The sequence below is a fragment of the Microcebus murinus genome, chromosome 12 (assembly GCF_040939455.1).
Source record: "Microcebus murinus isolate Inina chromosome 12, M.murinus_Inina_mat1.0, whole genome shotgun sequence".
Classification (NCBI taxonomy): Eukaryota; Metazoa; Chordata; class Mammalia; order Primates; family Cheirogaleidae; genus Microcebus; species Microcebus murinus.
In genome coordinates, this window is record NC_134115.1 from 20,499,890 (window position 1) to 20,515,926 (window position 16,037).

Below are 16,037 nucleotides of genomic sequence, written 5' to 3' on the forward strand. Positions count from 1 at the left end.
TAACTACACCAATGGGATTCTTTTAATTTGAGCTTCCTAAAGACAGATGAAAAATTTGTTACAAAAAATTAAACTAAAACTAAAGAAAGAACTCTAAAGGGTTTGTCAAACTGTTAAACTATGAGATGAGTTACGACCTATACAAAGAAAACTACAATGAAGATCATTTGTTAAATGGCAAATCCTCAACACAACAGTTGCCACAAAACCCCTCTTTTCTGCAGTTTGCTACGGTAATGAAAAGGATTCTGGAATGCTCCCAGACTCTCAAGGTTCTAAGAGAACAAATTTCAGACTGTCTCTACAGAATCTTGCCTGCACCTCCATCCCCTTTGCTCAAAAGACAAGCAAATGATTAGCACCCAATAGTTGGACCCTGTGTTGTTCTATGGCACATCCCTAGGACTGTGGGGCTATAACTGTTCAAGTCTTTCGTGTCCTCTTCTGTGGGAAGAACGCAGGTTAAACAGAAACTTTCTGGCCAAGGTGGTGATGGTACAAAGCCACCATCAAAAACTAGGACCCAGAAGTGGTTATACTCACCTTGTTATTTCCTTCTTCCTGCTTCCTTCCGCTTCTAAGCTAAAGGTCAAACAACTTATTAATTGCTAATGACTAAAAGTATCACGCTAACAGGTGGTAACAAGTACGACCTTTCTATAATTAGTTTGCGAGTCTGAAGTGATATTCAGCGATATCCATGGAGTCTACAGAAGTACATCAAGGACTGTATTTGAAAGCTGAAGTCAGCCTAGTTTTCTAAAATTGGCTGAAGCAGCAACCAGGAAATATCTGTGGTAATAGGGGCTCCAAGTTGCACAAACTTCTTATTGACTTTGAAAGTGAGGGATGCAGGCCTCTCCTACTCAGAGTTGCCCTGCTGACCAGCTCTCCAGGATTTAACAAATCCAGACCAGTCTCTGAATGGATGTCCTCGGGGTAAGCATCCTCTGAGAGGCAGGAGGATATGAATGCCTCCAGCACTTCTCAAACTGGAGCCTCTGCCTTCCTGAAGTAGGGCAGTAGTTCCAGTCAGCAGGGGGCGCGCTCTGTATCAATGCCTTGAATCTTCTCAAATCAGGGCCTTTCTGTCTCAGAAGTTGACTTGTAGCACCACAAGTGTTTCTTCTGACCCATAATGTTTTTGAATCAAGTGTCATTGTGTAAATACTACATACCCAACATCTTTTGAAAACAGAGATTTGTTAACACGAGCCCTATAGTCTTCCCTGGTCACAGCAGCCCCCTCGCACAGCCTGATATGGACTCTCCACATCACCACAGTCTCTGCCTCTTCTTATTGTCTCACCCTGGACTAGCTTCACCCATCTGTTTTACCTGCCAGGCTCCAGCAGGCACCTGAGTTTGGGGCCCCAGGCTAACGAATTTCTCTGCACCAAAATCTCTGAGAGCTAAGATCAAAACATAGGTTCCTACAGGTCAAAAATATAAAGTGCAGGGCTTCTCTGCCAAGTCTCACTACCACTTCCTTTTCATTGGTGGAGCCATCTTTCCTACCCCATAATATTCACACCTAGCTCAGGCTGCTGTAGCAGAATACCATAGACTGGGAAGTTTAAACCACAAACATTTGTTTCTCACAGTCCTGGAGGCTGCAAAGTCTGAGATCAGGGTGCCAGCGTGTTCGCCTTCTGGTGAGGTCTCTCTCCCAGCTTCCAGAAGCCAGCGAGAAGTGAGGTACCGGAAGTGTACAGCGACGTGGATCCCGGGGTGACAAAGAAAAGGTCCCCAGTGGGAAGACTCACCCTGCCAGAAGAGTTCCGGCCCTCGGCTGTGAAAGAGGAAGTGAGAGAAAGCGGAAGTCGGCGCGCAACCCCAGGAAGTCGAGGAGATGACACGCAGGGCTGCCGCCCAAAACAGCGGCGTCACAGGAGCCTCCGCGGCCGCCAAGAGAGGGGTACTGGACCCTGGTTCCTCTGAAGAGGATGAGCCATCTTCCCAAACTGTTTTCAGCCAAACAGTTTCAGAAAACAGGAGAACACAAGAGGTTCCAGTGATGAGAGAAAATCTTATCATCAGCCTATGTAGACCCCCTCTAAGAAGCTCAAGATGCGATTGGGCATACAAAACAAATGGACCTACTAACATGGGTGAATTCGAAACCACTTCTGTCAGACAGAAGGTCAATTTCTCTGAAGAAGGAGAAACTGAAGAGGACGATCAAGAAAGCTCTGACGGTGAGGTCACCACTGCTTGTTCAGAGCTGCGGATTCTGCTGAGTCTGGGGACCAAACCACCAGATCACCCGGTCAATGTGATGACGGTCATCACCAAGTCCAGACTTCACAGCTCATGATAAGCAACCTTTAGTGCTGAGCTCAGGAGATCCAAAAAAAAAAACCTTCAGGAATGGATCAAACTGTAAAAATAAGGACTAGGATACAAAAGGACAACATTCAGAAATCAGAGCTTGGGAACCAGTGTCCCTCAACCTCCAGCCAACAAGCGACTAGACAACCCCAAAATGCACCTTTTGTCAAGATGAAGTGGTGGTGACCACTTTTTCTTGCCTTTGGGAATTTTGGGTTCTTTTGTACTCCTGAGGTAGAAACCACTGCTCTTCTCAAGTTCCAGAACCAGATGAAAAAACTTATGAATACGTACCAAGGTCGAGATGAGAAGCTGTAGAAAAGGAGCCTAATATTACTGGGGAAACATCTTAATAGCTCCTATCCTCAGCCTCAGCCTGCTATCTTGCTGCTCACTGCTGCCCAATTTGCTGAAGAACTTAAGTGTCTGAGTGAATAAATTGCTGAGGCCTCTTCTTCCTTTCATAGTGTCCATACCATCTGGATTGATGGGGCAGGCAAAGCTGCCCCAGACAATGATACTATCAAACTAGAGGTAGACCAAGAACTGAGCAATGGATTCAGAAATGGCCAGAATGCAGCTGTGGTACACCCCTTCAAGTCACTGCCCACAGGCTCTACTTTGATCCTCTATAAATACTGTGACCATGAAAATGCAGTCTTCAAAGATGTAGTCTTCCATTATCCTAAGTGAAACATCTCAGGAACAGAAACCAAATCCTTATAAGTAGGAGCTAAGCTATGGGTATGCATGGTCATATAGAGTGGTATGTTGGGTATCGGAGATTCAGAGGGGAGGGAGATGGGAAGGGGGTGAGGAATGAAAAATTACCTGTTGAGTACAATGTATATTATTCAAGTGACAGGTATACTTAGAGCCCAGATTTCACCATTATACCATTCATCCATGTAGCCAAAAACCATTTCTACCCCCTAAATCTATTGAAATAAAATGATTTTTTTAAAAAAAGACATAGCCTTAGTCCTGACTGTCTCATTGGAGGAAGAGACATTTGGCACCAGTCTAGGCTTAAAGGAAATTGAAGAAAAAGCAAGAGATTTCCTCAAAGTCAGGTTCACCAGTTCTGACACACCCAACTCCTACAATCATATGGACTCAGACAAACTGAATGGGCTCTGAAGCCGTACTTCTCACGTTGTCCTGCCTGTGCAACCTGAAAACGCTCTGGAAAAGAGTGTCTGCTTATGAGAGGTGAGAGAAGAGAAAAATCACATCTCAAGTTCTGAGAATTTTTCAGACTTTCTAAGCAGAGACAGGATTCAGAGCTTTTTGAAAAAACTGATTTCTTTTTAAAGGAAGTTAAGATCCTATATAAACATGGAACATCTAAATTGTTTATTCAACCTAATTATCTGTTATATGAGAATCATTTCTGTTTCCACTGAGAGCAGTGTTAAGAGTTTCTTAGGAGTGTAAATTATATGCAGTTTCATTGAGAATCTAAAAAACAAAAAACTTCTCATATCTTCATGTGATAAAGAGTGAGAGACTGCTCTACAATCCCTTTTAAAAGGGCACTAATCCCATTCATGAGCACTTCACCCTCATGATCCAATTACTTCCCAAAGTAAAATTAAATTACATTTATATATTAGTATTTAAACTAGCCACTCAAATTCCTACTATATAATACAAGTAAATGCTGAATAAATATTAGTTCCCTTCTTTTTCCTAGGAAAGAGGGCTCGGTCTTTAATACCCTAGGAGTTGTTTTCAGTTTTGCCTCTTCACCCACCAAGGAGAGTGATTATATATGAGTTAATTTCTAAAAACATTGGTCAATTCCACTCCACAACATTTTATCTCCATTTGTTCTCATTTCTTGCCCCTGAGATTTTTCCCTCACCTATTATGGTTCTTTTACTTTTTCCTCTTCTGCTTTCAGCATCAGACCCTCTGTTCCCCTCTGTTGCTGTGCAGTCCAGGGGTTGCAAACTCAAACAGCTTCAGGGTTTAAATAGGCCAGGTAAGTATATGAAATCCCTGAGCTGAAGACAACAGTAAGCGGTCAGGCCTGTAGTCACCTGGAGCAGGCCACAGCCTAAAGTCATTCACATATGATTTTTGGAAAGAATGGAAAGAATGGGAAGGGAGGAAGGAAGGAAGGCATGCTTCTGAACAGTCTAATCTGTTTGTGGACTAGACCAGCTGGCCACCAGTTGGCAAAGAGTATTTTAGCCATTCTAAGGTAAAAATCTAGGTTTCAATCCAGCATCCAGATCAGTTGATTTCCAAGATGTTTGATTTATACATTTTAATCAGTAAATTATATTTAGCACAAGCTCCATTATATGTAATCATATTCATTTATAAATTAAATTCATGTACCACTATATTAATGCATTTTGAACATTCTAAAACACATATGAGGACACCAAATAGCACAAACAATTGGATCCCCCCTTCAGGACTTAAAGACTTGCCCTCCAGCTGCTGGAGAGAGCCTCCTAGCCCACAATCACACCCCACTGCAGGGCAGCCTGCATCCAACCGGTCACTTACAGCAGTATAAAGAGCCAGCACCATCTTAGGAACTCAGGAGAACTCTGAAAAACTTTCCCTACTTCAGAGATCCCTGTGGGTCAATGGAGGTGTTTATTTAAATGTACCACAGCCAACATCTTCCTCTCCTCCCAAGCCCTCCTTCCTCTATGGGCATTGACCCTGAAAGTGCTCCCTAATAAATTACCTGTTTATTAAGCTGTATCTCAAAGTCTACTTCACGGAATGAGATGGAAAATTGGCAGTTCTGATATTAATATTTCCTTCTCCCCCCCCCCATGGGGTTGTCTTGCAAACCCCTTGGGTTTCTCTCATCCTACTTTGAAGAACAATGGTCTAAGCCAATGCTGCCCACTAGAATATTCTAGAATAATAAAACTATCCAAAATGGCTGCCACTAGCCACACATGGCTATTGAGCACTTGAATGTGATTAGTATAACTAGGTTAGTGAACTTCTTATTTTATTTTAATTAATTTAAATTTAAAATAGCCACATGTGACTAGGACTGACCAGTGCAGCATAAGCTATTTGTATCCAGGGGGGCACATTGAAAAGGTCCAGAGATGTTTTTACTTTTCTTTTGAGGAAGTAAGTGTGCCACAATGAATAAAATATATATGTGTGTGTGAAATACATATATATGCACAGGAATGTATTTAATTTAATCACCATAAGTTGTAAAAAAAAAATCATCTTCATGTCAGATGAAATATTCAGTAACATCCCAGACTGTTCCTTTGAGCTAGAAACATCGACAGCCTTTGTGAGTTAGCCAGGACAGGTGCTGAGGGACAGAGACGAGACAAAGCCTGCCACCTGCTTTGGATTGATCATTACATCCCTGATGTAAGTGAGCATCCCCCAGTCAAACAGCTTTCCTCCCACAAACTAAGCCTCCATTTAAGAGATCTAACCAAGAATCCGCAGCTCCCACCCCGGAGAAATGCTGCCGCTAAACCCCAGCAAAGCTTCCCCGGGAATTCATTCATCAGCAGTAGCCTAATAATTTGGTTTCCTGGGGACATAGTTGGAAGTAATGGGAGATCCCAGTACCTCTGGAATCCAAATCTAATTATGATTGTAAAGGGAGACATACCTAAGCAAGGTGAATCTGGAGAAAATAGTTACATTTCTATAAGAGACACTTCCTCAGCTCTCTCTCTCTCTCTCTCTCTCTCTCTCTCTCTCTCTCTCTCTCTCTCTCTCTCTCTCTCTCCAGCCCCTCCCTCTGTTTGAAATAATTTCCTGGGCTGTGATTATCAAAAGCAAATGGGAGATACACTCAGGCTTAGGAGGCAGCAGATACCACAGTGCCCTGGGAGCTGGTGGAGTGGTTTGAGGTGTTAATGCATTATCTACTCCTCTGGAGAAAGGTTAAAGTTTGGGCTTGAATCACAAGTGAAAATGAGGTTGGTGGCCTGGTTGTTGCCCCTTGTGGACATTTATCCACAGCATAGAAGCCTGGCCCAGCTGGTGGTCTCAGCTCATCAAAGCAGCGAGACAAGAGAAAGGGGGGGTTAGAAGCCCAGAGTGCTTTAGAAGTGGAACACTGGCTCACTTTCTCTTAAAATGGCAATTAAGCTATGCATGAGTAGAAATTCCTCTCCTAGGGAGCAAGCAAGCCACAAGTTTTGCCCTTTCCTTTTGCAAAATGGCCTTGCCTCTGATGTGTCTAAACCTCTGTGAGTGATGAGTGCAATGCTATCTTCTTCCATGGGCTAACTTGAACTTGCTAACCAAAATTCACCTCCTCTCATGCTTTCATTCAACAAAGAGTTCTATGTGCCAAGCCATGCTGATTCGGCAAACATTTTTTAGACATGGCCATGAAGAGGACAGACACAGTGCCTGCTGACATGGAGATTATAATCTGTCAGAAGAGACAGATAAAGAAAGAAAGAAAGAAAGAAAGAAAGAAAGAAAGAAAGAAAGAAAGAAAGAAAGAAAGAAAGAAAGAAAGAAAGAAAGAAAGAAAGAAAGAAAGAAAGAAAGAAGAAAGAAAGAAAGAAAGAAAGAAAGAAAGAAAGAAAGAAAGAAAGAAAGAAAGAAAGAAAGAAAGAAAGAAAGAAAGAAAGAAAGAAAGAAAGAAACCACTATGAAGGAGAGTAGAATGCAATGAAAGGAAGATACAAAGAAGAACTAAGCAAGTCCAGGGGTTCAAGGAAGCTTGTTTAGGGAAAAATTGTCAAACTGATGCTCCCTGAGACAGACCCCTTTCCCTAACTTGAGGCTCAACCTACCTCAGTGTTGATCTTTATCCCATGCAAACTGTCATTATAACACTCGCTGTTGTAGCCTATCTCCCAATGCTGAAATGATCTATTACCTTCTCTGCACTGTAACTATCTGTTTATGTATGTGGTGTCATATGGCTGTCCACAAGTATTCTATTTCTCCTTCTCTCTGGGTAAATTTTAGGACTGGACTTTCCATGTTCCCTTAGGTATAGTCCTTTGACTTGCTTTAGATAATAAAATGTGAGCAAAAATGGCATGTGTCTTTTCTGGGCAGAAGCTTTAAAAATCGGTGTACAATTGGCAGTGGTCCTTTCCCCAGTCACAGAGATGCTGGGGGGATCACATGATGAGATGAAGCCTCCAAAAGCCTGGGTCCTGGGTACCTAAGGAGCAGAGGCCCCCTTGCTCGCCTTACTTGGAAGTGAAGTGAGAATATGAAACAAATTTTGGTTGTTAAACCACTGAGATTTGGGAGGGTTGTTTGTTACTGCTCCATAATTTAGTCTAAGCTGACTGTTGCAATATATTAACTCCCCACTGGATTGTAAGCACCTTTAAAACAAGACCATTGTATATCATTGTGTCTCCACTGCCTAGCACATGGTAAATATTTGTTGAATTAATGTATAAGTGTACTTAGACATTTTTTTTAATTGGCCTAATGGAAACTCAATTCAGATGTTGTCTAAAAAAATGGTGAAAAAATCAGAAAATTGATTCCAGCAGACAGCCAAAATAGGAAATGGTCATTTGTGAATTAATGCGAGCAGTATCTTCAAAGGTGACATAGATCATGTGGCACCTGTCATGACGTATAATGTTTATGAAGGTAACCCAGTTATTTGCTTAGAATGCTGACCTGCAGCGAATGCAAATAAGAGCAAAGCAAAAAAAGTTTAATAATGTCCTAGATCACATCCATTATTTTTGTAATTGCATCTCTATCTAACTGACACTAGGGGGATTAGCTTCATATTCACAAACCAAGAATGATCTGTAATTAGGGAGAGAATTGATTGCCCAAAGGTTTTAAATTTGGAATCTACTCAATTACTTCCTCCTTGAAAACTATATCCATTATTTGAAAGTAGTTTTCAAGCTTCTCAATCATCCTATTTATGATACTTTATCTTCAATTACTGTTCTCATTGTATCTTTCATGGAATACATTTCCAATTTCTTGCTTAATTCCCTGTCTACACCCATGGGTATCCAAGGATAGTCATTTTAGGGTTGGAACATATGCAAAGTAATAATGCAATATGATATTCCTCCAAATATTTAAGGGACAAATATTTCTCTGCATTACCCATTAATTTGGAAATAGATCTTTTGCTGAAAGGATAAAAGGAGAATCTGCTATAAATTTGGAGAAGGATGTCCTTTTCCAGAATATCTCTGTAGAAAGAAGTCATTAATGATATTAGCCTTTAGTACAGTTTCAATTTATGTGTCATTGAGGAATATGAATCACTGTGAATTCTAATTAAAAGGTTATTATTCAAGCTAGTGTTAAGGTAGGGTAATTGCTGTAACAAATAGACCTGAACATGTGATGTTCAAAACAATAGAAATTTATTTCTTGCTCACTTACATGTATTTCTTGCTCACTTGCTCCTGGACTAGTGTTCAGACTTGTTCTGAATGCAGTCAGCTCTCCTCCACGTGGTCATTCCAAGGCTCCTTCCACCAACTCATTGGCCTTTATCCTGATCCCATCACACCAGAGGGAGGAAAAGAACACAGCCTAGCATGCATGGAGCATTTCCATGGGATGGGCCTCATGGGAACACACAGCCCTTCCTCTAACATTGCTGTTGACTGAGTCCAATAGTCATATCTAATGCAAGAGAGGCTGTCTAGGAAAAGGAGGTAGTAGATTTAGGGAACATCTAGCCATACTTGGCCACAACACAACTTTGGGTAGATGTGCAAATACCAGTGAAATTTGAGAAAACAGATGAAAGAGACAGAGATGCAAATAAATTGGGCTTGGTTGTTCATTGACTGGTATATTCTAGTTACATCATCAGTCCTGCCCCCAAAAGTCAGGTCTGATCCAGTTTGGTCATTTACCATTTTCTCTCTCAAAGTCATCACCAGGCAGTAGGTAACACAATGTGATACTTACATTTGGCTGTTAGTCCAGCAGTTCTCAAAGTATGATCTGTAGACATGTAGAGGTCCCTGAGACCCTTCCTGGGGGACTGAAGGGGTCAAGAACATTTATATAATAATACTAAGACATTATTTGCCTTGTCCATTATGTTGACATTTGCACTGATGGTACAAGATCAATGCCTGGCATTATGCCAAAGGCCTGGCATTTTAGCATAATTTAAGGCATGCACTCACAGTAAAAAAAGGAGGGGGGGGGGGAATGTAGAGTAGAGTGTGTTCATTTAAGAATCTTTAAGGAAACAGTAAAAATGATTATATTATTAAATATCAACTCCTGAGTACACATCTATTCCATGTGACAAAATGGAAAGTATACATAAGGCACTTCTGATGCATACCCAAGTATGATGGTTACTTCAAAGAAAAGCATATGTGCAATTGTTTGAATTCCAATTTGCACTAGCCACTTTTTCATGAAACATTTTTCTCTGAAAGAATAGCTGACAGTCATACCATAGTTATTCAAACTAGATTACTGGCAGACATTTTATCAAAAATGAACAAAGTGAGCCTGTCACTTCCAGTAAAACAAATGGCAGTATTTATTGCCAATGATAAAATCTGAACTTTGAAGTGAAAATTAAAATTTTGGAAAATTTGGATGCTCCACCATGAGCTTAACGACTTCCTAATACTTACAGACTTCTGATAAAATCAGTAATGATACTAACTAATGATACTAATTTTTGTTTTTTGTATAATGAACTATGCCAATATTTGGAAGATCTGCATAACTGAGTAAAAAAGTATTTTCTAGGCCGGGCGCTGTGGCTCACGCCTGTAATCCTAGCTCTTGGGAGGCCGAGGCGGGCGGATTGCTCAAGGTCAGGAGTTCAAAACCAGCCTGAGCAAGAGCGAGACCCCGTCTCTACTATAAATAGAAAGAAATTAATTGGCCAACTGATATATATATAAAAAATTAGCCGGGCATGGTGGCGCATGCCTGTAGTCCCAGCTACCCGGGAGGCTGAGGCAGAAGGATCACTCAAGCCCAGGAGTTTGAGGTTGCTGTGAGCTAGGCTGACGCCACGGCACTCACTCTAGCCTGGGCAACAAAGAGAGACTCTGTCTCAAAAAAAAAAAAAAAAAAGTATTTTCTAAATGAATGATGGATAATGCTCCAAAATCATGCATGGGAAAAATATTAAGGCAAATTGAAAGACAGACTAGTGCATTTTAATGTAACAGAGTAAGAAAAGTTCATTAATATGAGTTCAGATTCCACATAGCAACTAACTTTAAAGAAACTATCATTTTTCAAATTCTGGTATAGTATCCAAAATAATATTCACAATTATCTGAAAATACCATTAAAATATCTCCTCTTTTTCCAACAAAGTCCCTTTGTAAGGCCTATTTTTCTTTATATATTTCAACAAAAACAACACAGATTGAACACAGAAACATATATGAAAATCCAGCTATCTTCTATTAAGCCGGACATGAAAGAGATTTGCAAATGTGTAAAATTGTGCCATTCTTCTCACCCAATTTAATTTTATTTTGGAAGATATAGTTATACTTCATAAATTATGTTATTATTAACATATGATAAAAATATTATTTTTCAATAAACTAAAAATTATTTTTAATTTTTTGCTTTTAATTTCTAATATGGTTAACAGCACAAACAAAAGTTCTTTGGGATCCTATCTAATGCTCTCATTTTGTTGATAAAGAAAAGTTGACAGAAACAGGTGTATTAATTCAGCAAATATTGTGTCTCTACCATGTTTTAGAACTTGTGGGGATACAAAGATGAATAAAATAAAGTTTTTGCCATTAAATGACTTGTCCAAGGTCATGTGTTAATTTTTATGGACAGATACGCAATCACATAGAGGTTATACAAACACCTGAGACATATCACCTCAGAACTGAGAAAGCTATCTGGGGTTAGGTAAAGAATATTTGACTTGAGTCTAAAAACCCGCTTTCAAAATATGGCTTAATAGTTCATGCCTCAGTAGCTTAGTTTCCCCAATTTGTAAAATGGAGAGCTTACCTACCTCCCAGAGCTGATGTGAGGATAAAACAGTGTTGGTTGAACTCTAAAGTGACTTTCAAAATACAAACGTTAGCATTCTTAAAAAGAATGCAACTGTCATTCTTTTTAAGAAATTAAGCAAGCTGATAAGATAGAGCGAGGGGAACACATACATTAGTGAGTGGGTTTTGTGTCACCATTAGAACATCCAAAAACACTAAATTCTGAAATAGATCTGACTCTAAGGCTTTCTGGTCAGAGACTGTGTATCATTTACCTTAGTTTAAATCAAGACAAGACCAAGAACAGACTAGAATACTTTTCCCCAAATAGGCATCGAACCATGGTCCACTATGCTTGGAATCTACCAAACTATATGATCTTCATGGATATCATGAGTGACTGCTAAAATTCAGGCATATGTTATGTCCACAGCAACCCTGTGATCTAGAAGCCTCCTTTCCTCTATTAAAAGAAGTATTCTTCAATTAGCTTGAAATGAGTAGTTCTCCAGGACCTCAACTGGCCCACAATGATGATCAGTTTCTCATATAAATAATCATAAATCATCTGTTTAAAAACTTTTTTTATGCTTTGAGAAATGTCCCCATGAAACTCAACAGCCTTTTATCTGATTTGAAAACTCAAGAAGATTTAATGTATTCAGTTAATAAACAAGCATCTCCTCAGCATGTGGCACTTTGCTAGGCAATAGGAGTGAAAGACATATTTGGTTCTTACTCTCTCAGATCTGAGAATCTGGCAGGAAAAATAGGCGATGAGTAAAGAAGTAGCATAAAGGGAAAGGATTTGTGCTAACATGGGCAAGTTCGGTGTTACAGAAGCACGTTTTAGAAAGCACCTCACCAGTCTCGTAGAAAGATAAAATGGAGAGAGTCGTCAAGGGAGGCTCCCTGGAATAAGAGGTGTTTCAGCCAAGACCCAAAGGCTGAGTGGGTATCAGCCAGGCAAAGAGAAGAGGGAACAGTATTTTAGGTAGAGGGCACAGCTGTGAACATCTGTCCCTCCATCTGGGACTGAAAGCCCTCCTCCCCTTCAGAGCAATTACCTCCCATGCCACCAGACCCAACATGTATTTTTTGTGGTCATTTTCATTGACCTCTCATGCTTGTTTGGCACTCTCTCTTTTCTGGAACCCTGGTTTCCCTTTGCTTGTGTGATGCTACAACACAATACTAGTCCTCTCACCGCTCTGACTTCCTGTGCTTTTTATGATTTCCTGTTCCATTCCTCCATTCGATGTTGACTTTCCTCAAGGCTTGAGCCTGTGTCTTCTCTTCTTCATGCTCCATGTCATTCAAAGCCCATGGCTTCAGTTATGATTCATACAAGATGTCTTAAAGGTTTGTGTATCCAACCTGGACCTCCTCTCTGAGCTCCAGGATGGTGACTCTTACTGCCTGTTTGATCTCTTCTCTTGCACAGCTCGGTGGCTCCTCAGACTCTGTCTGTCCAACACCAAACTCATCAACCAATCTCATCTTCTTCCATCATTTCCTCTCAACTTTATCTCCCAAATATCTCTCAAGTCAATCCACTACTCTCTATATGCTCCACAGCTACCCTAAACCAAACCAGAGCATCAGTTGCCTGGATTACTGCAACACCCCTGCCAAATGTTTTACCCAAATCTTTTCAACCTTCCTCTGCCAATTCCTTCTACAGACAAAGTGACCTTTTAAAAATATTTTATTCTCTTCCTCCTGCTTAAAATGTGTTGGTGACTGTCCACCGCCTTTAGTACAGAGACAGACATTCCTAACCACAGCCTACAAAGCCTTCATGGTCTGACCCACCTCCTCCCTACTCCCACACTGGCTTTCTTCCAGTTCATCTTTATTATGGGGTTCCTTCATGAAAACAGGACTTTGCAAATCTTGTTCCTGATATTAGGAATATCCTTCCTCCCTTTTCCTCCAGCTAATGATGATCATCCTCATCACTTTACCAGGGACTCCTTTGGCCTGGTTGACAAGGTCATACACTCTCACGGCATCAGACTTCTCCTTATCCCTGTTATGATGTTATCATTTATTGAACTATTTGATTATTGACCATCTCTCCTCATAAAGACCAAGAATCTTTCTGGGTTTTTTTCTCCTTTGTATCTCCCAATGTTTAGCACAGGCCCTGGCTCAGTAAATACATTTTTTTGAGTGAATTAAGATAATATGTGCAAAGGCTCAACAGAAGAGAAGAAACAATGCATGCATGAAAGGCTGGAAAAGTTTAATAAGGATGGAGCCTCCAGGGAAGGGAGGGGAAGGTGAAGGAAAGGGTGAGTAAGAGTTGAGGCTGGAGAGGCTCACATGAGTCAGATCAAATAGCCACAATAAAGGGTGAAATGAAAAGTCCTTGCATTGGTTTTGACAAGGCAGTAAGATGATCGAATATGCACCACTTTGGCTTCTGTGTGGAAAATACACAGGAGAAATCAACTCCAGAGGCAGAGAGATGACTTCAGCTATTCAATAATCTGGGAAATGAATGACTAACTAGGACATAAAATAGACTAACAGTGGTGACAGTAGGAATGGGGAAAATTGGGTTGATTTGAAAAACAGAAAATGAGGAGGACTCGGCAAGACTGTGACCTCTCTTCTATTCCAAATGACTCCATAATCACCTACCAATTTCAAAACCCTAGAATGTGTCTCTTCTGGCAGACATTTGAATTTGCTGGAAGCAGCCCAGCTCTTATACTCTTATATTTCCTCTTGAATAAGTAGGCCTTTGTAGACTGTGCTCCCTGGTAGAGAACACAGAAGCAACGTTCCAGTAGTTCTTCCAGGTCCCTGCCATGCACTAACACTATGCCATCTGTCCCAATCATTGTGCTAATAATAGCTTTTTAAAGGACTTTTAATTTTTTAAATTATCTATAGCATTCTTTATATGTTTGAATTCAATCTTGGTAATATTCTTAAGAGTTCATTCCATTACATTTATACATTTTATTGCAAATATCAGCTCTTTTAAATTCACCCCTGATGAAGTTTGACCTTTCATCTGTTCACACTTTTTTCTTACACCGGAGTTCATCTGCGAGTACCCTTCATTCAGCCTTCAACCATCGATTCAGCATCTATTTTGTGCTAGACATTTTCTAGGCACTGCAGATAAAATGACAAATAATACATGACTCCTAACCTCAATGAGTTATAGTCTAGTGAAAAAGATAGAAATATAAGGAAGAATTTAATATATTTAAATGTTGTCCAATAAATTTACTAAGAGTATACAAATAACATACTTTCAAAGACCCAATGCCTCTCCTGGAGGATGTGAGATTTGCTTCATATAAGAGGGGTCTTTTGTTCTGAATCTTATAGGATAAGTAAAGTTTGACATGCAAAGAATACATGGGAGGCATGGCCATAAGAGAGAACAGCACACATAAATTCATGGGCTATTATAGTAACATGATGTGATCAGATTCGTTTTTAGGATAATAATTCCGGTAGTCATGTGGGTTTCCTTAGCTGCCTTACACTTTTCTTCTTTGTAGGTAACTTTTAGGATTATATCATGAATTTCTTTTAGAACACCTCTCTTTGGTATCATCTCTCTTAGAAAAGAACTAGTAGGAAAAGAAAAGAAAGAAAAGAACTAGTAAAAACAACGGGATATGATGTGTCCTACTCGTGTTTCACTAGACCAGCCAGAACGACTTCTGTGGGATTTCACAGATGTGTCCTAAGTTGATTTACATAGGCACTGAGTTGAGTCACTAAATCTGTCAGTGAGTCTTCAACAAGACAACTTTTCATTTCTGAAAATGATTGCGCTTTGCTCACCAACTCCTAAAATCACATTGGGAGGCAATTATAGCAACTCAAAAGAAACAAACATACTAACATGAATCACACATCCCTAGTGTCATATATACCAGTAGGGGGAAAAAAATAATCTTTTGTTTCCATTACTATTTAACTGCAAGCAAAGTCCACTGTGGCTCTCTTTGGTCTTCTCCTCTCTCTAAAAAAAAAAAAAATACTACCCAAATGTTTAGCTGAAAAAAATAAAATAAATAAAATAAAATAAAAGGAAACCCACTTTGGTCATTAATCCTAATCTAAAAAGCAAATGTGGCTTCTGCCTTGAATAGAAATCTAGGTCTTCCTACTTAAGCTAATTTAGTGTTATGTTCTTGAATGGTCTTGAACTTCTAGAGTCCGCACTCTGTGTATTTGTCAGCATTTCTCCTTCATATCCCAAAACCTGTGCTGAGTGGAAAAACCCCGCACGTAGCAATATTGTTCTCTCTTCATCTCCTAGATGAACTGTTCATTCTCACATCTCCAAAAACACATACCTGTCTCCCAACATGCTGGAAACCAAGGAATTCTTAAATAACACAATGAGAAAATGCCCTCAATGAGACCAACAGCTCATCAGCAACCATCTCCAGGAAAACCCATATATATGCACCTACCCAACTGTCGTTCTCATTAGCTACAAGGGAAAAACAGGAACTAAGGAAAAGGGTCAAGAGCAGTTTTCTGCCATTGCCATGAAAAGATAGATTTTTCAGAGCTGAAAATGGTCCCTGTTGAAACTGTCATTCTCAGATTACAGCTGGCAGTACCAGGAGCACCGCAGAACCGAGAGAAAATCACCAAGCCTGTTTCCATCTGGTTCCTGGGAACGGCATGCTACCTGTCAGCGTGCGTCTTTGCCCACCGAGCAGAGCAGCCCGTCGCCGGAGCTACACCCCGCCTGACAGCACCCTCTCCAGAGGCCTCGTATTATTA

General features: G+C 40.3%; 1 long non-coding RNA gene and 1 pseudogene across 1 annotated transcript in view; one reads left to right on the forward strand and one right to left on the reverse strand.

Annotated features, from left to right (window-relative positions):
• LOC142874361 (uncharacterized) overlaps positions 1-1,722 on the reverse strand; it is a 133,847-nt gene extending 132,125 nt beyond the window's left edge. Inside the window, exon 1 of the long non-coding RNA XR_012922179.1 lies at positions 544-1,722. This is a non-coding gene — a long non-coding RNA (uncharacterized LOC142874361). The remainder of the gene's footprint in view (positions 1-543) is intronic.
• Positions 1,723-1,845: 123 nt separating this feature from the next.
• On the forward strand, positions 1,846-3,540 carry LOC105868719 (torsin-1A-interacting protein 1-like; annotated as a pseudogene).
• The last annotated feature ends 12,497 nt before the right edge of the window (positions 3,541-16,037 follow it).